Genomic DNA, 25,857 nt, shown 5'->3' on the forward strand with positions numbered 1-25,857 from the left:
GTATGTGGCCAGGATGGCTTAACCCCTTAATTACCTTTGCGGTTAGTACCCGATAAAGTGATTAAGGGGTTCATTGATATGTGAATGTCATTGCAATGTATTGGCTATGTATTATTTTGGCAACGGACCACAAGGATGATGCTGGCGACGGGGCTTTCTTATTGATGAGGTCAGTAGAATTTTCTTTATTTTACTATGCTAGTTAATGTGTTAAATAATGGCCAAATAATGTATTATCCCTATCTGGATAATAGTTATTTGGCACATTATTGTACTGTATGTGTTGGGGTGGGGGGAGGGGGTATTGGCCCCAAGGGTATGTGGTAGTACTCCCTTGTGGGTAGTGGGTGATGGTAGTTAGGCCTCAGGGGGTGGGGGGGTAGTGGGGGAGGGTATGTGGGTGATGGTGGGTTAACCCCTTAATGACTGTAGCGGTTCATAACCGCTATGGTGATTAAGGGGTTAGGGAACATTACATTGGATGTTTTTATTCTTGTGTCTGTTTTGCAGAAGCGGATGGGGCATTAGCAGGATGAACATGAGAATGGCCTTCATCGTGGCAGCCGGACATGGGTGAGAGCTATATGTATTTAATGTATTTATTGTTGTTTATATATTTTAAATGGACAACTGCACTATTATCCATTTGTGGATAATAGTAATGTTGCCCATTACTGTATTGCATGTTGTGTATTGCTATGTTTATTGGGGGCAATTATCCCCAATAAACATGCTATTCTGCGTTAACCCCTTCATTGCCTTAGCAGCTATCCACTATGGTAATGAAGCAGCATTAATGTATTTTAATAATATTGTGCGGGAGCAGGGGGTCCCCTGAGCTGAACCGCATTTATTTGTGGCTCAGAGACCCCCTGCTTGCCGAGTTACAGGCCCCGGTTTGGGGCATCGTTTACAGTGTCGACGCCATATTTATTGCGGGCACGTAGCGTATGGGACGCTATAAACATGGCGGCGACACTGCCCACCCGATCACACATACCGGGGCCTATAACTCGGGAAGCAGGGGGTCCCTGGTCTACAAAGCAATGCGGTTCAGCTCAGGGGACCCCCTGCTCACTGTACAGTTTTATTAAATAAAAATTCATGCTGCTTCGCTACCATAGCACATAGCCGCAAAGGTAAGGAATGAGTGTTTATTGATATGTGTGTTTTATTCATAGTGTAGATGTGCAGAGGGTCTCCGGAGCTGAACCGCTTTGGTTTTAGGTCCGGGGACCCCCTGCTTCCCGAGATACAGGCCCCTTTAGGGGGTGCCGGTATCCCTCTGCTTTGTTTACATTCCGCGGTCACGTGATCGGGACTTTTAAATGCAGAGGGATATCGGAACCTCATAAAGGGGCCTGTATCTCGGGAAGCAGGGGGTCCCCAGACCTGAAACCAATGCGGTTCAGCTCTTGAGACCCTCTGCACATGTACACTATGAATAAAAATTGTTTAAAAAATAATTTTTAATGTGCCGATGTTTGCGCAGAGAGAGCGGTGGATCTCTCTCTGCTGCACACAGATCTCGGCAGGGGACGGCTTCTCTGCAGCTTCTCACCAGGCAGCCGTCTCGCCACCGGTTACTAGCCATTTTATCAAATGGTGGTGGCGCATTCATTCGCCAGGGATTCGGCTCTTACAGCATACAGCGAGTTTAAAACGCCAAAAACATGGCTAATTGCAAAACTGGCTAATGCATTTTTTCGCTGCTTACTACATAGACCCCACAGTGTCTAAAGGGCTTAAAATAAACGCCCTGTGCGTTGTATAAACTACAGTGCAGTTAAAATTGGTTTAACACCTTCTGTTCTGACTGCACTGTAGCTTATACGTAGCACATTTGGTGCTTCTTCATTTTTTTTTACTTGCGTTATCTAAGACTATGTACGGATGTAATCTAAATAGTTTATTGGCCCCTACAACATAGAATATGTGATTGGCTTGTTTGTTTGCCCTATAAATATACTATAATGCATGTACTGTACTTTTATGGCTAATCCTTGGCAGGGCTTTAGTGGCTTATAACACTTTGCCTTGCATTGTCTCATTAACCCTTTTGGCATACAGGTATAAAGACTACTAGATTATATCAGAGGTAGGGATATTAAGGATATTAATAGTTGGCATATTACACCACTGGTATGCGTGGCTCTTCAACTTGCCGCCTGCACGGAGTTGCCCTTGTACTGTCAGCTACTGCTAATTTAATTGCAGTTGTTCAGGAAGCTACTGTATGTGTCATTTTTCACACAACCTGAAATGTACAGTAATGTAAATACAGGCTATATAGCTTAGAGTCTTGTTATAAATGTTTGTAAAATGTTGAACAGTATACTAATTGGAGATTTTATAAGTTCGGGAGGGCAAAATCTGCTCAGGGCAAGACGGAAACAAAATAAAATGGGGGGGGGAGGAGGGATGGAAGGAAAGTAAAGAGAGGGGCTGACAGCTATGTAGGAAGAAGGGGACATTGGGGAAAGGAGGCTGAGATACATTCCTCCTTTACTGTTTTATACTGTATATTCCTGCTATTTCTTATTTAGTTTTATCATCCAATTTTTGGAATCCTATTACTGTAATGAATACTGCTAATAACTTTTCATGGATGCAATTTTTATATGAAAAACAGACTTACAATATTAACTACTCAATCGTTGTTAAAATATCCTTGCAAGGATTTTTTTTTTTTTTAAACTTTATATTTTATTATGTGTCAGAATAAATTGCAATACTGGTGTTTTAAACAGTCACACATTGGGTCGGATTATTAGGGGGTACAGAAAACAAAATCAAATTAAATTATTATGGTGGTGGGGACATGGGGTGAGTGGGTGTGAGGTACATCGCATCAATATCTTTATGATCCATTGGTAAAGCATATCAATACTTCCAGAATCTTGGTTGGGTAATATTCTTATTACAGTGTTAGCATTCCTGATTTTAGTAAACATTGTAATATACCAATTGTATTACAGTTTATTGCACTACATAAAGTCCTAGACCTAGATTCTGTGTCTAGCTATTTATAAATCATAAAGTTCACAGTCCCAGTGTCCGTGAGTCAAACACAAGATCTGCCATTTTTTCTAACCATGGTTCTCAGACACTCCTAAACTTATGCATAGTGTCATTTAAATAAGCTGTACATTTTTCATGGCGTAAGGCCTGGCATATTCTGTTTATTATTTTAACCAGGTTCGGGACTGGACCCTTCACGACTGCTTCTGTGGCACAAACAGAGAGAGAGAGGAAAGCACAGAGAATGCCCATAGTATAATTCAATGTATTAAAAACATTTAAAAAACACAGGTTATCATTCAACTTACAATTGGTAAGATATAAAAAGGCATTCACACTCTTTTGAGGAAATGTGGCACCCGCTGTGGCTAAGCTGCTTGTCCGATAATGTCCTTTTCCTGCTTGCCTGTTTGAGACGCGACTGCCGGTGTTAGTGCAGCTGCCTTGTGATCCACCTTTCAGACTGTCTCTAAGTGGGTGCTGGCAGCATGTGGAGTGTAAGGAAATCCGAGGGACACAGATTGCAAAAATTAAGTCTACGCATTTTAACACTCCAAAGGAGAGCATCACAAGCTTGGATACCTCTGCAAATTGCACAAAGAACTTTGGAACTTTTATCATCATTTTCTTCACAGATAATACCTTTTCACTATTTGTGTTTTTCACATTGGACTTTAATTTTATGAATTTTTATGCACATTGTTTTTATGAATGAGTAATATTGTTTTATTGCTGGATTTGTTTTATCACTGGAGCACTTGTTGAAATCACTACATCATTTCTTACTTGCCACAGCTTGGTAGAACACTATCACTCCTTTAACAAACATGCTGCTATGGCACACATGGTGGCTGCGATATGTAAGAGCTGGAAGGAATGTCCTCTTTGTGTGGATTAATAGGGAGATATAAAGAGAGCAAAAAGAAAAACAATGGTGTAACAATGTTATGGAGAAAAAATACCTGAGTGCAAAAACACACTCCACATCTCAAAAATAAAATAGTGCAACATTGCATGTGTGAATAAACAGGTAGATATTCCACTCACATAAAGTAAGTGAGACAACAGGATCAGTCAGGGAAAAGCTCTTCTGATCCATCGAAAATCTGTATAACTGTATACTGTCTTCAGCAGGAAAGATATGGGGGGGGGGAAAGAAGATGAAACACAATAGTGCAATAGAGTAATACTCAAAATGTATTGGAATAAGTGAAATAAGACTCACAAACTAAAAGTGTTTAGAGGCTTTAGATATGACCTCATATGTAGCCACGTGGTCTATTCCCCTTCCGGTGTCTCTGTGCGATATTGTCTTTTGTGAGCGGAGTCTTGAACCTGGTCCTGAACAGGGCAGATGGTTTCTCTCCCTTACTTCTGTGGGGAGATGCCAGAATGGAGCTTACTGCCACCGACGTCACTCGTCAGTGATGGAGCCTCGCACCTGGGACCCGGATGTCCCATCCTGTAACCATGTTTACTTATTTGGTATATCCCTGTATATCTTTCCTTTCTAAAAAGATGTCCAACTTTCTTTTTAAGATATCTATTGTATCTGCCATCACAGTCCCCATGGGTAATGAATTCCACATTTGAACTGCCCTTAATGTAAAGAACCCTTTCCTTTGTTGATGGTGCAATATCCTTTCCTCCAACCTTAAGGTATGACCCTGTGTCCTTTGTACTGCCCTTGCGATGAATAGTTCTTTTGAGAGCTCCTTGTATTGTTCTGAATATATTTGTATATAGTTATCATCATATCCCTTCTTAAATGCTTCTTTTCTAATATAAACAAATGTAATTTAGCAAGCCTCTCCTCATAAATCAGATTACCCATCCCCTTTATTAATTTGGTGGCTCTTCTCTGCAATTTTTCTAGTTCCATAATGTCTTTTTTATGTAGTGGTGTCCCAAACTGTACTCCATATTCAAAGTGTGGGCTTATTAATGCTTGATAAAGAGTGTGGTATGACTGTTATTTTAACTCCTAGGAATCCCAGGCTTTCCTATTTCCACTCAAAATCAAAGTTAAGTGATAGATGTTTAACTACATCTGGTGCCACGTTTATATTAAGGGCTTCAGACTTGCTATTGTTTATTTTGAGGCCTGATATTTTTTCAAATGTATTTAAGATGTTGAACAGATTTAGTAATTAAGTCATGGCTTTGCTTATGGTGAGGAGAATGTAATTAGCAAAGAGCCACATCTTATACTCCTGACCCATCTTCATACCAGTTATGTTTGGGTTTAATCTAACACCTATGGATAGAGGTTCAATTGCTAGAGCAAACAAAAGGGGTGATAGTGGACAGCCATGTCTCATGCCTTTTTAATTGACAATGTCTATGATGTATACCCTGCATTGTGTGGTAATGCTGCTATTATCTGTAGAGAAGTCTAACACAGAATATAAAGTTTCATTTTAATCCAAATACACAGTGAAAAGATATGACCAATTGACTATCAAATGTCTTTTCTATATCTAGAGTCAAGAGCATTGTCAGTATTTTAGATGTTTGTGCTACAGTATATGTACTAGGTTGATCACTCTACGAATATTAACCGGTGCTTGTCTCTTTGGAATTAATTCCACTTGATCTGGGTGTATCAGTCTGGGAAGTAATTTATTTAACCTGGTTACCAAGATCTCTGCTAGAATCTTGACATCTGTATTAATTAATGATATTGGCCTATAACTATAGGAGTCAGTCAGATCCTTCCCTGCATTGTGAATAAGTGTAATCGTTGCTTGTAGCATTTCATCTGGGGTAATTTTGTTTTCAATTACTGACCAAGAGGCATCTATATATATATACAAGTATACACCTAAGGCCACTCCCATACCGCGTGCGTGCAAACAAAAGGCCACGCCTCAGTCAGGCAGGCCATAGAGCGCATGACCGCGTACACGATGAAGCGTGATGGCACGGTAGATTTTTCACGAGACAAACAATTTTGTGTTTGTTGCGCGATTGCCGGGTCACGTGGGTGGTTCAGCCAATGAGGGCGAACCAGCCTCGTGACATCACGGCCCGTCCTCGCACACATCATAGAAATCCCAAAGGTCACAGATCGCTCAAGCTACAGGTGCGTGCGATGCCATGTGATCTTTCGCACGCTTACGCACGCCTACTATATCCGAGGCCAAAAAAACCAACGTTCTAAGCCACTGTGTATAGAGTTTTCTTTATATAACTCCTTTGAGAATCACTGTCAGAAAGGAGAAGATCACCTCTTACAGTACTGTATGTGGCAAAGACATCTAATACATAACATCATACCTCAGAGATAATTGTTCCAATAGATGCTTGTAGCAAGGAGAGATACATCTGTTATACACACAATTCTGGCAACCTGCCATTTTTTTAGATCAATGTACACAGGAGAGAGGTGATACTAATTGATACTAACCAGTTTTATTTGTTGCACAACTAAGTTAGATCATGAGAGATTTGTAATGGACTAATTGTCAGCACTCTAAATAAACAAGATATATACTGCTAGCTATATCTTTATATTAATAGCATCCTAAACTATCACACAGTAGTGTGTAGTGATTTGCATAAACTAATGGGGCCTGAGACACATTAACACCAAGGATTGTACACCATCCTATTTTCACTGTATATATTATTGACGCCAATTTTGTGTAACAATTTTCGCCTTTATTTTCATACCATGCCAATTAAAGTTTGAAGTTTTAATTTAACCATCTTTACAAGGTCGTAGTGCACCATCAAGGGATTTCTTTCTCCTAGTACACCAGCACACTTTTCTCTTTATTGCTTTGTTTATCTCTAAGTTTAGGAGCAAGCATGGTGTCTGGCTTATTCCTTTCTGATAGAAAAGTTGGCCTGTCCAGTGTAACGCTTTTTCTGCTTGGGCAGTCATTAGGACATCTAGTTATTTTTTTTTTATATTCTCAATTATTTTGCCCGTCTCAGGCTCATATTTCTGTTTATTACTGTATTCTAGATCAGACAGTTTATTTGTTAATTGTGTAATCGTTTTTAGTTGTGTTTTCCCCTTATAACCGCTTTGTGCGCCGTGCAAAGGGTAGTTGAAGTCCTTTCCGTGTTGGCGTTTATTGCAAAGTATGTGCCCAGCTCTCTATTTATTTCTTCTACAATCTCTGGAACCACTTTACCACTAGTATTGAGCCTTCAGGAGTGAAGAGCAGGGTTCTTTTTTTTCCAGGTTTCTAGGGGGATTTCTACTTGTGCATGTTCTGACCATGTTATAGGGTAGATTTTGGCACAATGAATTTGTGAGAATGTGTTGGGATCTGTAAATACATGTATGTCATCTATTCTCAAGTAAATCTTATGTGGGTTAGAGAAAAATGTGTAGTGTCTTTGATTTTGATTCATTATTTACCAGGCATCAAGTAGGAGGAGTTCCTTTAGATGTTAAAATTAGGAAATTGGACTTTTATTTTTTGTTTACATGCTGTATGTCTGTTTGCGACTTTCTGGATCTATCATTATACTGCCTAGAGCAGGCCTGCACAACATACGGCCCGCGGGCCGCATGCGGCCCGTCTGGCCTTTCTGTGCGGCCCGCTTCCCTCTGCGGCCAGCTTCCCGCGTCCCCCCGAGCTCACCTCCCATGCCACGCCCCCACGAGCTCATCTCCCGTGCCCCCCCCCGAGCCCGCACCCCCAAGCCCACCTCCCGTCCCGGGCAGCTGTTGCAGGGATATCGGGGGCAGGAGGGGAAAGCGTCTGGCGGCAAGCTGCACCCACCCGGTCAAGGTAAGTCACTGTCACCCACCCAGTCACTGTCACTCACCCACTCAGTCACTGTCACCCTGTCACCCAGTCACTGTCACCCTGTCACCCAGTCACTGTCACCCTGTCACCCAGTCACTGTCACCCTGTCACTGTCACCCTATCACCCAGTCACTCTCTCCCACCCAGTCACTCTCACCCACCCACCCAGTCACTGTCACCCACCCAGTCACTGTCACCCTGTCACCCTGTCACCCAGTCACTGTCACCCAGTCACTGTCACCCTGTCACCCAGTCACCCTGTCACCCAGTCACCCTGTCACCCAGTCACTGTCAACCATTCACTGTCACCCTGTCACCCAGTCACCCAGTCACTGTCACCCTGTCACCCAGTCAATCTCTCCCACCCAGTCACTGTCACCCACCTAGTCACTGTCACCCACCCACCCAATCACTGTCACCCAGTCACTGTCACACAGTCACTGTCACCCTGTCACCCAGTCACTGACACCCAGTCACTCTCTCCCACCCAGTTACTGTCACCCACCCATCCAGTCACTGTCACCCACCCACTGTCACCCACCCAGTCACTGTCACCATGTCACCCAGTCACTGTCACCCACCTAGTCACTGTCACCCACCCAGTCACTGTCACCCTGTCACCCAGTCACTGTCACCCTGTCACCCAGTCACTCTCTCCCACACAGTTACTGTCACCCACCCAGTCACTGTCACCCTGTCACCCAGTCACTGTCACCCTGTCACCCAGTCACTGTCACCCTGTCACTCTCACCCTGTCACCCAGTCACTGTCACCCACCCAGTCACTGTCACCCTGTCACCCAGTCACTGTTACCCTGTCACTGTCACCCTGTCACCCAGTCACTGTCACCCAGTCCCTCTCTCCCACCCAGTCACTGTAACCCACTCAGTCACTGTCACCCTGTCACCCAGTCACTGTCACCCAGTCACTCTCTCCCACCCAGTCACTGTAACCCACCCAGTCACTGTCACCCTGTCACTGTCACCCTGTCACCCACCCAGTCACTCTAACCCAGTCACTCTCTCCCACCCAGTCACAGTCTCCCAGTCACTGTCTCCCAGTCACTGTCACCCACCCAGTCACTCTAACCCAGTCACTCTCTCCCACTCAGTCACTGTCACCCAGTCACTGTTTCCCACCCAGTCACTGTCTCCCACTAAGTCACTGTCTCCCACCCACCCAGTCACTGTCACCCTCCCACCCAGTCACTGTCTCCCACCCAGTCAGTGTCACCCACCCACCCAGTCACTGTCACCCACCCACCCAGTCACTGTCTCCCACCCACCCACCGCTATTCACCCACCCACCGCCATTCACCCACCCACCACCATTCACCCACGCACCACCATTCACCCACGCACCGCCATTCACCCACGCACCGTCATTCACCCACCCACCTCCATTCATCCACCCACCACCATTCACCCACGCACCGCCATTCACCCACCCACCGCCATTCACCCACCCACCCACCGCCATTCACCCATGCACCGCCATTCACCCACGCACCATCATTCACCCACCCACCATCATTCACCCACCCACCCACTCACCCACTCAGGCAGGCAGTCACATGTCTTTTGTTGAAAATATAAAAATAAACAGGTTGCATTGTAATGTTTTTTTCTGTATCACAATAAGAAAACAGTTAAGTATAAGTTGCGCGCTAAAAGATATTTTTTCGTGGTAGGTGCGCTATGGGTTCGGGGGGGGGCCTGCTCCTTTCATTTGTCCCGAGCCCCATGATTTCTGTTGCCGGCCCTATGGGTGATGTGAGGTGAAGGGGGGAGAGGGTAATGGGTGATGTGAGGTGCAGGGGGGGAGAGGGTGATGGGTGATGTGAGGTGCAGGGGGGAGGGTGATGGGAGGTGCAGGGGGGTGATTTGAGGTGCAGGGGTGGGTCATTGGAGGTGCAAGGGGGGTTATTTGAGGTGCATGAGGGGTGATTTGAGGTACAGGGGGGGATGATATGAGGTGCAAGGGGAGTGATTTGTGGTGGAAGGGGGGTGATTTGAGGTACAAGGGGGAGAGTGATGTGAGGTGCAAGGGGGGAGAGCGATGTGAGGTGCAAGGGGGAGAGGGATGTGAGGTGCAAGGGGGAGAGGGATGTGAGGTGCAGGGGGTGTGATGTGTGTGCTGTGCAGGGGGGGTAATGTGTGTTTGATGTGGAGGGGGAGTATTATGTGTGTGGGTGAGGGGGAGAGATGGGGGTATGAGAGAGATGGGGAGTATCGCAAAGGTTGATAGTGAGGGGTTCCGAGGGAGATAGGAGGATGATGATGAAGGGTGCTGGGGGAGATATGAGGATGATGATGATGAGGTGCTGGAGGAGAGATGATGATGGTGATGATGATGATTTTACCCATGCGGCCCAATTTTTTTTTCCTTGGAGCAGTTCGGCCCTTCTCACTTTACGAGTTGTGCAGGCCTGGCCTAGAGCTATGTTCATGTCCACTGCTACAGTTAATTTTTCTCTTTTTATGTGTCCTAGTTTTTCAAAGAATTCGTCAAACAAGGGTGGGGGGCGCAAGATTTTCCAGGCAGGGTGTGACGGTTGCAGAGGCCCTGCGCTCCTCCCAAGGCATTTAAATCAAATGCCGAGGATCATGTGAGGCCTCTGCAATATCAGTTACCATGTCTTCATCGACACGTCGCCATGGCAACATGGCGTCAAATGATGCTGTTGGATTACATTAACACTGAAGACAAGGTAAGGAGGGGGCTCACGCAGGGGGGAAAAGCAGGCAGGGGGGTGCAGCGGGTAAAGTTTGTGCACCCCTGGTTTAGACAATTAACACAGATAAGTGCAAACCCGGGTACTTGGATAATGAATAGTTTATTGCCTTACAGCATGCTGCCATATAGCCTGTAGGGAATCTTAAGGTTGTGGCTGCTTGGTCGGCGAGTTCCCCTTGGACTCCATGGGCAGGTGCATGTCTCTTAGCCTAGCATATCCTTCTGAGACTGTCCTCCCTGATCTCTGCTGGCCTTTGTTCACTACTATCAACCTGAAGAGGAAACCTATTTATTCTTTATTCCTTTTTCTATTAGTTTTTCGGTTATCGATTTTATTTCTCGGGACCTTGCGAGAGTTATAGGACATATATCAGGGAATATCTGGACGATGTTCCCTTTGAACATGAGCATCTGCGTTTCCCTTGCTGCTGCTACTATGTCCACTTTCATTTAAAAATATTGGAATTTGAGAACTACATCTCTTGGGAATTCGCCTTCTCTGGGCCTTTGCCTGAGTGCACGATGAGCTCTTTCAAGATGAAACATCACTGTATCTGCATCCGGGAGAAGTTGCTTAAATAAGTGATGCAGGTAGGAGTTAAGATTATCAACAATGCCTTTAATTCTAGCATTGCTCCTATGTGGCCTATTGTCTAAGTCCTCGTTCTTCTCATGGAGCACCACTATTTGTTGCTTAGATTCTTTCAGGCTATTTTCCAGCGTGATCACTTTGTTTATAAGTTTATCTGTCTTGCTTTCAGTGGTGTCCGTTCAGTGTTTCAATGATTTTACCTCTCTATTTCTTTTAGGACCATTTGTAATTCTGCAAAACAGAGAAAACCAGTAAGCTCCTAATTTATCTACCCCCAAAGTAACCACAATATATATTTTTGCATATGAGTGTCAAAACGGAGTGCTACTGGGCATGGCAATGTATAGTTAAAATCAAGGACAGAACATAGGCCACAGACAGAGCCCAATGCTACTTCCAACAGTGTATCTGTGTCATTGGAAGAAGCATTGGGCTCTGTCTGTGTTCTATGTTCTGTCCTTGATTTTAACCATTTGTAATTCTCTCTGAAAGAGTGCCTTAATGTTCTCAAATAGGTCTTCATTTAATAAACATGTGTAAACGGTTGTTGTCTTTCTTTCTTGTTGTCTTTCCTAGAACCTCCTCTCCTGGTTGTTCTCCACTCTCCTCCATGTTGGTTGTTCTCTTTAAAAAGTTTTGAACTTTCAATTTGTTAGTCGCTGTTCTTTCCGTCTTCCTCTTGAGGTAATTTATACTTGACTGGGGCACTCTTGTGAGTGTTGTGCTAGTCTAATTTTCTGTTATTTGTCAGTTTAAGTCCTTAATAATCTGTGTTTTTGTCCAGCTGCGACTTCGCCTCCTCCCTCCCCCACCCCCAAGGTCTTTCTTTAATGTTCTATACTAAAGTATAAACGAAAATGTTCACCCCATTAAAAAAAAACAACAAAAAAAACACATACATTATTTTTATCTACGTGTATATGAATTCTCCGCAGAATAATCATCCGTTATTTAGCACTTGCCTCCTCCGTCACTAGATCTCCCAGTGAGCAGTGGATTAGGCTGTGATTTAAGATAATTTGTATACTATGACGAGAAGATAAGGATGATCAGTAAGACTCTGGCCATTTCATTTTGCGCCGAACAACAAATGTTTATGGTTTTAGCCCTAACAGCTGACTGTTGTGCAAAACACTGAATATGTTCCAGGGGATAAAACTAATCAATTATTTTACATTTAAAGTTGATGAACAAGTTTGTTTTTTTATTTTCAACTGACACACATACATAATATAAAAGCCACTTAAGCTACTGTACACTGAGGGAGGCTCAATATCTCTCTGTATCCTCTTTACAGTTATTGCCTTCTTTTCTCTTCGTCTTAGTTTGTACAGTAGCTTGGAAGTCCCGACAGCAGTGTTTGTTTATAATAGTATAACAGAGTATGTCTCTTTCTGCCTATCTTCCCTGCCCTGTTATGTAAGTCCTGCTAGCTGCAGGCTGTAGGGGGTTAATGTTATGTGTTTGTGACTCCACCCATGTTCCTCTATGATGGACAGGAGTAAGGTGGTGACTCCTGGCCTGTGTAAGTCTATCAGGGATAGGTATAGACCATGAGCCCGCCACTTCTGTCCAAATTAGGGGACTGCCAAATTTAAAGTTAGTCCTGTTCCTGCTCTGGAGGAGAGAGAAAGTAGAGGGCTGTGAGTCTCTCCTATAGCAGGATGAGCGAGCCCACTTTATGGCTGAGGGAACATCTGACCAAGGAAGATGACCCTATACTATCAGGGTCAAGCGCCACCCAGAGGTGGTAACCCTCTGAAACCTTGCATCGCTGTAAAGACCAGCATGCAGTGACTGCTAAATAAAGCCCCTTTGTTAATTATACACCAGTCTGGATTGAGTCAGTGCATGTGGTGTATGGAAGATGTGCTTCAGAGAGGACTGTCTCTGGTACTACCAGCAGCCCCTGAAGCTGGAGGCGCTGAACACCAAAGGAAAGAACTACAGATGACATAAAAAGCCTGTCCTGATCTCCATATCATCGCAGATCAGCTCAGCTCTCCTGAAGCTACAGGTATGCCTCAGCACCACACGGTAGCAATAGAGTGGATCTCCCAGAGGATGGGAGAAACAGTGCTACAATTGCAAAGAAAGAGATAAGCAGCACTCCTGATAATGCAAAAATACTGCTGCGGCCAGATTCATCCTAACAGATACCCGTAATTTTTCGGGGCTTTTTTCGGCTGGCGCCGAACTTGGCCACGCGCCAGCCGCATCTTCCCTTCCTCCGGTCCATGACGCGCGACCCCCTGGCTGCTCTGCCTCTGCTTCTCCTGATCCCAGTGATGCCCAACGCAGGGACAGTACGTACCCAACGCGTCACGGTGCCTTACCCCGCCTTCAACCTCCATCACCTCCATCTTCGGGATGCCGGCGGAACCCTGGCACGCGTGACCGGTACACCAGTGACGCGCGGCACGCATCAGGGAAAAAAAAAACCAGCCGCATCTGCACGTAGTTTTAAATTACCCGCGGTTGCGGCCGCATTAGACTAAAGCGGCCCGCCACTGTACAATCTGAGTACTGGTGCTCCTAACTCATACAGTAGGTAGAAAATACTGATATTTGGAATGAGTAAAGTGAAGAGTACATAAGTCAATGTACCCCAAAGAAAATTCACTTAAAGCTGCAGTTCAGTCAATATCCTGCATGTGTGGTTTTTTAATAAATCAGTTCTGTAGTAAGAAAAAATACTTTTAGCATTTTCTGTTTTTAAAAAAACAACTTTGAAAGACCAATTTTCTTGTATTCTATTTTAACAACAATTTGCTAAGGCACTGCCCCTTCATGTCCTGTCACAAGCTCTGGCACACCCCTTTGTCAGCCCTGCCCTCCCTCTAGCACATGTCAGTGCAGGAGTGCTCATGAATATTCATGAGCTTCCACTGAGAGACAGAAGCAGAAGAAAAACATATGCCAGCTCTAATTATGTTACCAAATTTCGCCTATCGATACATGGAGAACGAATTGACCTGCAGCTATACAGTTCTTTAGGTAATTAGAGATTGCACACATGAAACTATTGAAGTAAAAAAATACATTTAAAAAAAAAAAAAAAAAAGACTGAACTGCAGCTTTAAATGCACACCTCTGATTTAAAATATAACTTTTAATGTTATTACTTAAAACATATATTAGCGAGTGTTTGTGTAACAGTGTTTAAAAAGAAATTAAAGAAGGTACCTTAATCCCCTCATATATAAATGACCACTCAAACACATTGAATTAATTGTCAAGTGGTTGAGATTGTGAGGTACAGATCAGCACTGATGGAATGACCCACAAGCATGCTAATGCTTTCTACTGGAATAGTTCAACAATGTTGAAGTCACTGCGGGCCTGAAGGAAGTTCCTGGTAGGGATCTGGAAACTTTAATCCCAATGTGGCTGAGATTTTTTTTTTTTTTACCTAAATCAGCAGTATTGCCACTTTAAATTATTGTATTTGTAGCCCCCTGTAAACAGCTCAGGCTATACCTATCTTCCTTCTACTGTGGTAAGTCCTGTTAAGATCAGGCGCCAGTAATCATTATGGGTTTTCCCCCTTCATAGCTCTAACCTGAATGGTAGATGCCGGCCTGGACTCTGCTGCAGGCGTGAGCAAGAGGGAGGTCTGCTGACACCAGGAGGGGAGGGGCTAGCTCTATATTTAGCAACCCACTCCGGCGAGTAGTGGTTGTTCTTCGTCCTTGCTGTGTGCCATGTTCCTCTCTGATTGATGGTTCTTCAATAGAGATAGTAGCGTAAGAAGAGTTCGAGTGAGCAGTGAAACCAAGAGTCTAGAGCGGCTGAGTATTAGGCCGTAAGCCACGAGTCCTGCGGAACGGTCCGAGGAGTATCAGGAGGCTACGGGTTCCCCGGCGCAGCATGCCGGTTGAGAGCGAGAGAATCAAACCGATCAGCGTCTATAAGTAGAGCTGATAGAACCATAGACTGGTGGACCGATGCCCTCACCCCGCTGCCAGGGGTGATGGGGAGAGAATTCCAGACCCACCTCGAGGCTAACCTCGGAGGTGGGCCACGGGGTATTGCCGCCCTAGCTCAGACCATCCTGTCGGCCGAGTGACTTGGAGGGAAGGAGAGGAGGAGGTCGTGGGAGTTGAGCGGGTTGTACCTTGCACTGGCGATTGAGTTGTGGCTTCTGGAAACCTTATCGTTGGGATATCGTTGCACTGTCAAATAAAGAGACTGTTCTGCACCCGTAAAGACTGTGTGTGATTTGGAGAGTATAACCCTGGGACCCGAGGGGTTCTTCTATACCGGTCCTATCCCATTACCCTGGGAGTATAGAAGATGGAGGCGCTGCACCACTAAGATAACATGGAGACTACTACCCCAGAAGCCCAGTCCTGGCTCCCCCACAACATGGCGGGAAGCTCAGGCCCTCCGGTTCCTCACAGGTACGCACCACACCGCATGTAACCAGCCCCCATGCACCCTTCACACTCCCGTAGAGGTTGGGGGGGGGGGGGAAACAGGGTTACATATTATTAATAATAATAAGAATAATAATATTTCATACAGCGCTTTTCTCCCAATAAGACTCAAAGCACTTCCCAATTACAGTATAGTGCACGGTATGCAGCACATGGGAATTTTTACAGACACACTTTACCGGTCCCCTTAAGTACTTGCTGCTACAAAAGGATATCGCAACATAAAATAACGAGCACAAAATTAGCAGTCTGCAGATGTATATTGATTGCACATACTGCAAAGCTAATATAAATAGAACAATATTAATATGGTTTCCTTTGTCCTAGTCCAATTTTATTTTAATTAAATCTAATTTCATTAGATCTGTAGCAGCAATATTACTTTTTTTTTAATTAAAAAAAAACAAAAAATAAAAACGTCTTACTTTATATATATATATATATATTTCTTTATACAAAATTCCAAAGGGGCTCTTATCAGACTAGAGGAAGCATTAAATAACGAAACACAAGAGATTTAAAAGCTCTGTTTTTCAAATTACTATATATAAACTAGTATTGCTAGAACATCTGTATTTAGAAGACTTTTCCATACTCAATATACTTTTATGATGTTGGATAACACCAGATAAACTTTGTAAGGTCAATAAGATTTGTAAAGATTCTTCACCAGCTACAATGAGTATTTTATGATGTTTACATTTATTAACTTTATACAAGTTTAATAACAAATTACATTATTTCATTTAAAAAAACCATATACTATTTAGCAACACTGTAGAGGCCACATCTAGTTGTTTATAAATGTATAAGGATGTTAGATAGGATACGAGAAATAAACTAATGGCTCAGACAGTCACAACAACCCTAAAATATGAACTGGAGCTGTTCTTACTTATTATTAAGTATTTATGCTGTTTATAATCCTACTGACCAACAAATGAAAATATTTCTTTTAGTGATCTGATAGGAAAATGCGGGACATCATTTGCCATTGACTTACATGGTTACATATTGACTTACATAGTAGATGAGGTTGAAAAAAGACATATACTGTACATCCATCAAGTTCAACCTATGCTAAATTTAAACTTGCATTGGGAATTTAGACTTGCATTGGGATTAGAGCTATTTGTTTTCAGGAAGTCTCCTACATACTGTAAATATGGAGAGTTGAGTTGTATGTTTATAACCTATTTAGCAAAATCAAGTACCTGGTATGAATAACCTCCCTACCACCACTATTAATCCCAAGTAATTGCTGTTCCCACTGGATTCCTTTAAATGCACCTACTGGAAGAGAATAGATTGTATTTTCAAGCACTATACTCTTCAGCACTATATTCATAGCACTATACTCTGTAGCACTATAGTTCATGCTAGTTTTAACCGGGTACATACTGGTGGATACTGTCACAAGGGGTAAATACTAATGGGTTTATTTATCAAGCTCCGCTAAGGGTTAACTCAACCAAACAGATTGCTGACTCCCATTAAATTCAATAGAACTTAACACACACGGTATTCAGTAGTGTTATCCCGTAATGGGGAATGATGAATCTGTGGGTTTGGACATGGTTTTAGTTCTAAAAATGTTGTGTGTTTTGGTTCTGATTTTGGCAAAACTTTAGATTGGTTTGGGGATTTTAACTAAATTAAAGCATAACAAAGTTAAAATAGCATAATAAAGCATAAACAATTCTTACAATAATTATAAAATCATAAAAACTATTAGGAAACTAATTTAATATAACTGAAATAACTTAAATAATAATTGTAAAGGTTTGGGCACTTGGACTGGTGTTTTTGTTCTAAAACATCATTTGGGTCTTAGTTTTGGTTCTGAAAATCATATGGGTTTGTATTTGGTTTTGGATTGTAAAGTTCTGGTAGGTTCTGATTTCACACACCCAGTTGTGTCCACTTGTTATTATAACCCCACTGTTTCTGAATAGGTGCATGCCTTGGTACAGATCAAATTAAACAATGTCTGCTGATTAAAGAAATGCAAGTATTTTTTTTAATTCAATGTATTTTCAATATACATATATATATCTTTATATAAAGATTATATAAAGATTTTAAATGACAGAGACTTGAAACAAGAATTATACAATTTGAATAATTACAGCAGCTCTGAATAACATCTTACTTGGGCAGCTCCCCAAAAGGACCATGTACAGTATCTGTAATACAATTGTCATTGTTGCTAGAAGTCAGAACGCACCATGGAAGACGATATGCAAGTAGTATGCAGGTATTTTTGAGGCAGAAGGTATGCACTTGGGATCGAATGCACGCAACCCCCGCAGACACCCAAAGCGTCCCTATTTAGAGGAAGTCCAAGCAATCTCTGCTACATTTGGTAATAAATTGAGGCATGCCTATCAGCCGATGCAACAGATGCTAGAGTCCTACCACTGATGGAAAGCATTTTTGACAGATTTGGTCACGACCACAAATGATCAAGGATGCAGTCCTCTAACTCTCTGTAACTGTTTGGGGCCAAGATCACCACAGTGGACACATAGACTCTTAACTACTTGATGGCACATAACCCCAAAAGATAGCAGGGGGTTAAAATGTTAACTGAAAGAGATCCCATAAAAGGCCAGATCAACAGGGTCAGCTGGATGAAGCTGTAGAATAACCTTTTGACCTGCCCTTCTATGCTCCAGATTAATAAGGTCCTGGGCCATGAGAAATTCTATCCATAAGTTAGATATAAATAGATAGTCAGACTTTTGTCCATTTGTGTATGTGTTGGGGGGGAGGGAGTGTTGGGTCTAGAGGGTGTGGGTAGTAGGATGCCCACTGATTTTCAATGTGGCTATCTGTGCCACCGTTGAGAACATAGGTAACAACCGTGGAAAATCAATGGATAAAATGGCTACTGCATTTTTTTTATATATTGTATTTTATTGCACTGTATTAGCTAATAGCACTTTTGCCTATTTCTGTGTAGTGTTGTTGTTGGTAGAGGGAGTGTGTGAAGCTTGTAGTTGCCCATAGGTGGGTGGCTAGGTGTTACCTTAGCAGTAATGAAGGTGTTAACTCCTCTCGCAACCATCCTGGGAGGCAACTACATCCCATCCAGGGACCTACCCTGGGGCAACTACAAGCTTCATCCACCCTCTCTACCACCAACAAATCTGGTAACGCTATTGAACCCCTTCATTACTTTAACAGTTTGCCACTAAGGTCATGAAGGTGTGTTTCAATTTTAATGACATACAGTAGTATTGAAGCAGGGGGTCTCCGGAGCAGAACCACATTAGTTTCAGGGCTGGGGACCCCCTACTTTCTGAGGTACAGGCCTCCATAGGGGGTGCCGAATCTCCTGCAAATCTACATCTCCCGTGTCACATGACCAGGACATTTAAACTTGCCAGAGATACCGGCACCCCCAACTGAGGCCTGTACCTCGGGAAGCAGGGTGTCACCGACCTGAAACGAATGCGGTTCAGCTCTAAAGCCCCCCGCTTCAATTCCATGTTATTAAAATAAAAATGTAAACTGCGTGATCGCCTGTAAGTTTTGTAAAATGGAAAATTAAGTTCATTTTGCTCTTTAAGCCACTACAAATTAGTGAGGTCTGGCATTTATTTACCAAAACACTAAAAAAAAAATGATTTTTCTTTGTAAATACCGTTTTTACACAAATTTCATAGCGTTCAGTAGGAACATTCAAACATATTCGATAATGTAATTAATTTATCGAATAGTGAATAGGCCCCTTAGCTTTTTTTTGCCTTTTCTTTAACAGTGTGCATCTCCTGTGTTCTGCCAGTAGCAAAATCTGAATTACTGTACCTTCAGTACATTAAAAAGAGCTCCACTGCATACCTATCATAAAATAAACATTTAAACTTGCTCCTTCCAGGCCTAGCAAAACCTACATTCTACATGCAGTTTCTGAATGGATCTTGTTTCATGTTTTACACTAAAAAGAAAGTCTGATGCCAAATTTAAATTAAGAACAAAAGTCTATGGAATTGTGTATCAGTTGTGGGTTTGGCAATAGGAATGAAAAGATAGCCTCAAAGAAAAGCTCCTACCATTTTTAGAAAGCCAAGCACCCACCACAATTGGCATCTAAAAACTACACACATACACAAACAAAACTGCTGTGTAAAGAAATCTAAATTATATAGGACGGTGACATCTGTTCTTTACGGAAGAAAAGACAACATTGTGCCACAACCTGATTGTCACAATAACAATTATACAAGTAGCAATGTAAAGGTTATATTTTCTGTGCAGTATACTGTAGCAACTAAGACGTCAACCTTCTTAATAAATTAACTTATTTTTCTGTTAATACGCCTTAATTATTATTATTACATTTGAGTGAATATACTACTGTATATAGTGTCATAAATGTATTTATGCAATATGTGCATACCCGTATTAACGTACGCAATGGGTCCAGAGCATGTATGTAAAGCGAAAATGTACTTAAAGTGAAGCACTACCTTTTTTCCAGATACCGATGCGTGTACTGTACTGCAATCGTTCTGTACATGCATAACTGATGTAAATAATGCATGTGTAACAGGCTCCATAGTCTCCCCGCTTGCGCACAGCTTCGGTACAGGTAGTGGGCCGGAATTGCTGTTCAGGGCGTGCAGACAGGCGCATGCGTGAGCTGCCGTTTGCCTATTGGGCGATATGTCCTTACTCGCAAGTGTACTTAAAGTGAGTGTCCTTAAACCGGGGTATGCCTGTAACATGATGCGGAGAACAGTTCCAGATACAATGAGGGTCATTTATCAAAGTCTTCAAAATCAGGGAAAAACTGGTCCACAAACACTGCACCAGATTACAGAACCAGAAAATCCCATTTGTTTCAATTGGAATGTTTACATATTAAATCTTGTGCAGTTTTTCATATCCAGGAGGCTTTGATAAAATATACCAGAGGAGTTTAAATATCAAGCTCAGATGAACAGCAACTAGCCATACACAAACAAATATATTTCATTTATTTCCCTGCATTTAGATCATGTTGGAATATATATAATTAGGTTATAGATTCACAAAGCAATAAAACAAAAAATTAAAATAACGCTATGTTAACCAAAACAGGAATGGGCATTCTTTTTATAGTTGTCTCCAGATTCAGTAAGTAAAGTGTATATAGAAAATATTACTGTAATTCAGTTCATTTGAATATAGCTGAGTTATTTCTATATGGCAGTAATGTATGCTAATAGTAGCTAGAATGTCAATATGCAAAACAGTGAAGCTAATTATATTTCAGAGCCTTAGGCCTCGAATATAGAAGGTGAGCACGACGGAGCGCATGGCGTTGTGTGCGCCTGTAGTTTGAGCGATCCGTGGCCTGTGGGATTTGTAGGACATGCGCGATGGGGAGGTGTGGCGGGGGCGCGGGCGTGACTTCAAGTGAGTGGTTTGCCCTCATTGGCTGAATTGTGCACGTGACCCGGCCATCGCACAACCAAACCAATTAATTTTGTCGACTGAAAGTTTGCCGCTTTTTCGCGCTTCCTCGTGAAGCCACACAGATCCCATGCATTTTGTTACAGCCGCACGCCACCGCACGCACCATGGCTGCAGCCTTAGTCTTCATTATTCTCCTCCCCTGCCTTCCTAAAGATATTTTTGATATTTAGACGTACAGTATTGGTAATGCGTGTATAATTATTACCGCTATTAATATATATATAATTAAGATGTAGTGTTTTTTAAAATATGTTGCTCTGTGCTTTTCTGGTTAGAAACACTGAATAAAGTTTTGTATTTTTCTGACTTTATGGTCATTGAGTTTTAAGAGTTATTCATCCAAGAGTCACCAATACTTGTACTGGAACTGTGCAAACCTGTCAATACCGCCAAACCAAAGTAGGATTTTAATAACATTATTATTATTATTATTTCCCAACATTAACCATAGGCTTAGGTAATCTATATTGAGTATGATTTAGGCACTAACTAGCTAATTTGCAATCAATTTTATATATGGGAGTAAAAGGAGAGCCAACCTTTTAATAGGTGTTGATCATGATAATGTCCATGTTATGTTTTAATCAATATGGTGTCATATTAAATATGCTAATGCCCCACATAAATCAAATTCTTAGGGACTTATTCAATAACTGTCTGTTCTTCCTGCTGAAAACATCCAATGACTTGAATGGGAATTTTCGGTCATTTGCGCTAACTTTAACGCCATTTGTGCTAAAAATTCCGTATGCAACAAAGATGTTCCCTCTAACATGCCAATCCACAGAGCTCCGTTATAGTTAACGTAGAGATCAAACTCCATCTCCCTCTCTCATATTTCAGGGTCCGGAGTGGAGTATGACCTAACTAGTGTCTTGTTAAGTCCCTACATTAACTATAACCAGTGTCAGATTTCCCATTAGGCCAGTTAGACCTGGGCCTAAGGCCGCAAAATTTTGGGGGTGGCAAAAATGCACTTGGCATCCACCTGCATTTGCATTTGCCGTGCTCTCGGCCTATCGGATCTAATGGGTCGCCTCCGTTCTGCCGCCCTGCTTTTCCTTCAAAATCGAGCATCAATTGACACCGCGGGCGTCACAGACGACATCATGATGTTGCATTACCATGGTAACGCGATTCCACATTGGTGACATCCGCAGCCTCATTCGACACTGGATTCTGAAGGGGAAGCTGGGCGGCAGGACGGAGGCAGCCGGCACAGGCAAGTGCCTAAGGGCGGCGGATTTGGAAATCCACCGCTGACTATAACGGAGATCTGTGGATAGCTGCTGTTAGAGGCAACAACTCTTTGGATCTCATTAGTACTAACAACTGTTATAGTTATTGCACTGCCATTTTTGGACAAAAACAGCATTTACCACTGCATTAGTGAGCTTTGAAAATACAGCTCAATCCCGTTATAGCACGATCCGCTATAATGCGGATCGCTTATAACGCGGTTTGAGCGTGGATCCCGAATTTAAAAAAAAAAAATAAGTTTTTTTTTGCACACACACTGCACACACTCACTGCACACACTCACTGCACACTGCATACATCACAGCACACTGCATACATCACAGCACACTGCACACACTCAAGCACACTGCATACATTCACAGCACACTGCACACACTCACAGCACACTGCATACACTCACAGCACACTGCATACACTCACAGCACACTGCATACACTCACAGCACACTGCACACACTCACAGCACACTGCATACACTCACAGCACACTGCATACACTCACAGCACACTGCATACACTCACAGCACACTGCATACACTCATAGCACACTGCACACACTCACAGCACACTGCACACACACACTCACAGCATACTGCACACACACACACTGACACACACACAGCACACTGCACAGCACACTGCATACACTCATAGCACACACTCACAGCACACTGCATACATTCACAGCACACTGCATACACTCACAGTACACTGCACACACTCACAGCACACCGCACACACACAGCACACTGCACACACACACACTGACACACACACACACACACAGTCTCATACAGTCAAATACACACACACACACACACACACACACACACACACACACACACACACACACACACACACACACACACACACACAGAGACACACTGTCTCTTTAAGGGAGCTTGCTCTCGCAAGACGGAAGCAGAAGCAGGAAGCAGAGACAGGGAGAAGAGCTGCCAGATGCCGGGTAAGTGCTGTTTGCTGTTGCCGCTGCCCCACTGGGTCTGGGAACGCTTGGAGAGTTCTCAGCTTTCTCCTTCCGGCGGACACGGTACCACCACAAAAAAAAATGTAATTTTTTTTTTTCGGTGGCCATTTTTTTCCCGCAACCTCGTTTATATCGCGGTGGTCGCGGGTGGCCCCCCGAGGACCGTGCTATAACGGGGTTAACCCGTTTTAGCACTTTATGAGGAATTAACTTAGGTGGATCTGGGCCTTAGTGTGTTACATTTGATCTTTTCTCATAGGAGGTTATACCTACGAAGACAGGGAAGAGGTTTTAAACGTAAAAAAAAAAAGGGAAACGTTATTTGACCCAGATGGAAAACTGAATATGTTCTATAATTTTTTGTGTGTTGAGTAATTGGTCCTCAACTCTTACTATGGGTAGTCCCAACATTCCTTGCTAATGCAAAGAGGGCAAAATGGGCACCACAGTAAATGACGCTAACGTACCCATGTTACAAGTTGCCTTTCTTACTATCATTTTTATGCAATAGGCAATATCCCCTTTTAGTACTGTACACTGACCTCCAAAAACTTTAACTACTACAAACTACTTTAATAACAACACAATATTATAGACTAGTGTAGCCATGTATCCTCTTGTGAAAAAAGTGTAAGTGCTACAGCACTAATACTAATAAAAGTAGGGTGGTATACACTCTACGGAGTGATTACTCAGTGCCTAAAAATTAGGGGGGCAGCCAGGAACAGTGATAGATAAACTAAACACACAATACATACAGAAAAAAGAAACCGGCGCCTCACACACTCAATGAAACAGTGATAGTCCTGATCATATGGTATGAACCAGTCCTGTAGTGACTAGAAATCCTCTGAAGGTTCTTGATGGTTGTCTCACCACATGGAAATAAAAAAACAAAAATCAATCATAGTGTATTACTGTATAGGATACTAAAAACTATAAACTAAAAGACAAAACATAAAGCACAATTAAATGAAAACAACCATACTAACATTAAACACCTGCAAATGGCCTACTATAAAACCTGGTTTAATAAAAAGTAACATACACATATAGGTAACAAAGACTGCTGTCCAGATGGGCAAAATTGAAGCCTTACTCACAAGTTGTCAATTGGATATAAGCACAGCAGCTGATGTCTCTACAGATGGTATCCACTTTTGGGGTTGGAATCCCCATCGGTAAGGGACCGTTCCCCGACTGTGCAGCCCACTGCTGAGACGAAAATCACCACTGTTGTTACACCTTTGCGCGTCGTCCCGCGTGCAGGCCATGCACTCCTACGCACACCGGTGCGCGCACGTATGGAGGGGTGGTAGCTCAATGCTACGTGCCACCCAGCAGTGTCTGTGCTGCGCGTGCAATAGTGGAAAAGTTGACCCATAAACCAGACTCCAAATGAGAGTCCCGATCTCCAGAATGGCAAACAGCAGTCTCTAGTAACCACAACCCTACGCGTTTCGTGAGTACCTCACTTCCTCAGGGGCATGTGGTGAGACAACCATCAAGAACCTTCAAAGGATTTCTAGTCACTACAGGACTGGTTCATACCAGATGGTCAGGACTATCACTGTTTCATTGAGTGTGTGAGGCGCCGGTTTCTTTTTTCTGCATGTATCCTCTTAGCTACTAATCTGCCCCACCTAACACATAAGCCCTGGTACCAGCGTAGGCAGTGTTAGGGTTAAATCTCTGCCCTTGCTGCTGAAGCAGTAACAACTCCCTTGAGTGACAGGGGGGATGGGCCTAAGGCCTGTGTGCTGCCCTATCAGGGGCTCAGACCTAGGACCCTGCCCCTGGGTACAAGAGAGACTGCAGATCCAAATTTAGGGTATGGATTGTTGCAAGTGTGGAGCCAGGGCTACGCCTTACTTCACCAGAGTGTAAGGTAGCAATGGATAGACCTTTGGGGGCTGATTCCAGGGATCAGAGAGAGAGAAGAGTGTACATGTTGGTATGCTGTTGAAGAATAAAGAACCATCCTTTGTTTTATACTCCAGCCTGAGACTGCAGTTTATCAGGGGAGGGCAAGAGGGTTTTCCTGCAGGAACTGCACCCGGCTTTGCTGGGGCCTGCTGGAAATGGAGGCGCTGCACCATGAAGAACTGGGAAGATCCCTAAAGCCTGTCCTGTTCGTCCCCAACTAACACCGGCGGACACTCAGTAAGCCTAGCAGGTGAGCAGCACAACAACGCCAGGTAACAGTGGAATGTCCCAGATACAGTATGTAGAAAGATACAAAATACAGTATGTAGAAAGAAAATGTTTTTCATTAGGGAATACAGCGTTTATTGTTTTTTTTATGTTGCATTCAATCTAGATTTGGTATGCGTAATCATATTTGGGCACAGCACACACATGTTGGTGTGATCACAAACCTCTCCAAGATATCATGGTGCAGAAAAAATGTGGTTGCTGCATTTCCCTATGGCTTGCAGTTTCCAACAGAACCATTAGGTGCTGACATTTCATTCATGCCACAGATTTGGCAGCTTTTTCAGGGGCTCATGTTCATTCACCAGCTTTTTTTTTTACTAAAGCAGGATGGCATGACTGACAATTGTCAGTAGATTTGTTTTTCATACGTA

The 25,857-nt window shown here is 43.0% G+C and overlaps 1 protein-coding gene across 1 annotated transcript in view; it reads right to left on the minus strand.

Moving 5' to 3' along the window:
- NAV3 (neuron navigator 3) overlaps positions 1–25,857 on the minus strand; it is an 879,638-nt gene that overhangs the window by 495,152 nt on the left and 358,629 nt on the right. The window lies entirely within an intron of this gene.

The sequence above is a fragment of the Ascaphus truei genome, chromosome 5, assembly GCF_040206685.1.
Source record: "Ascaphus truei isolate aAscTru1 chromosome 5, aAscTru1.hap1, whole genome shotgun sequence".
NCBI classification, from domain to species: Eukaryota; Metazoa; Chordata; class Amphibia; order Anura; family Ascaphidae; genus Ascaphus; species Ascaphus truei.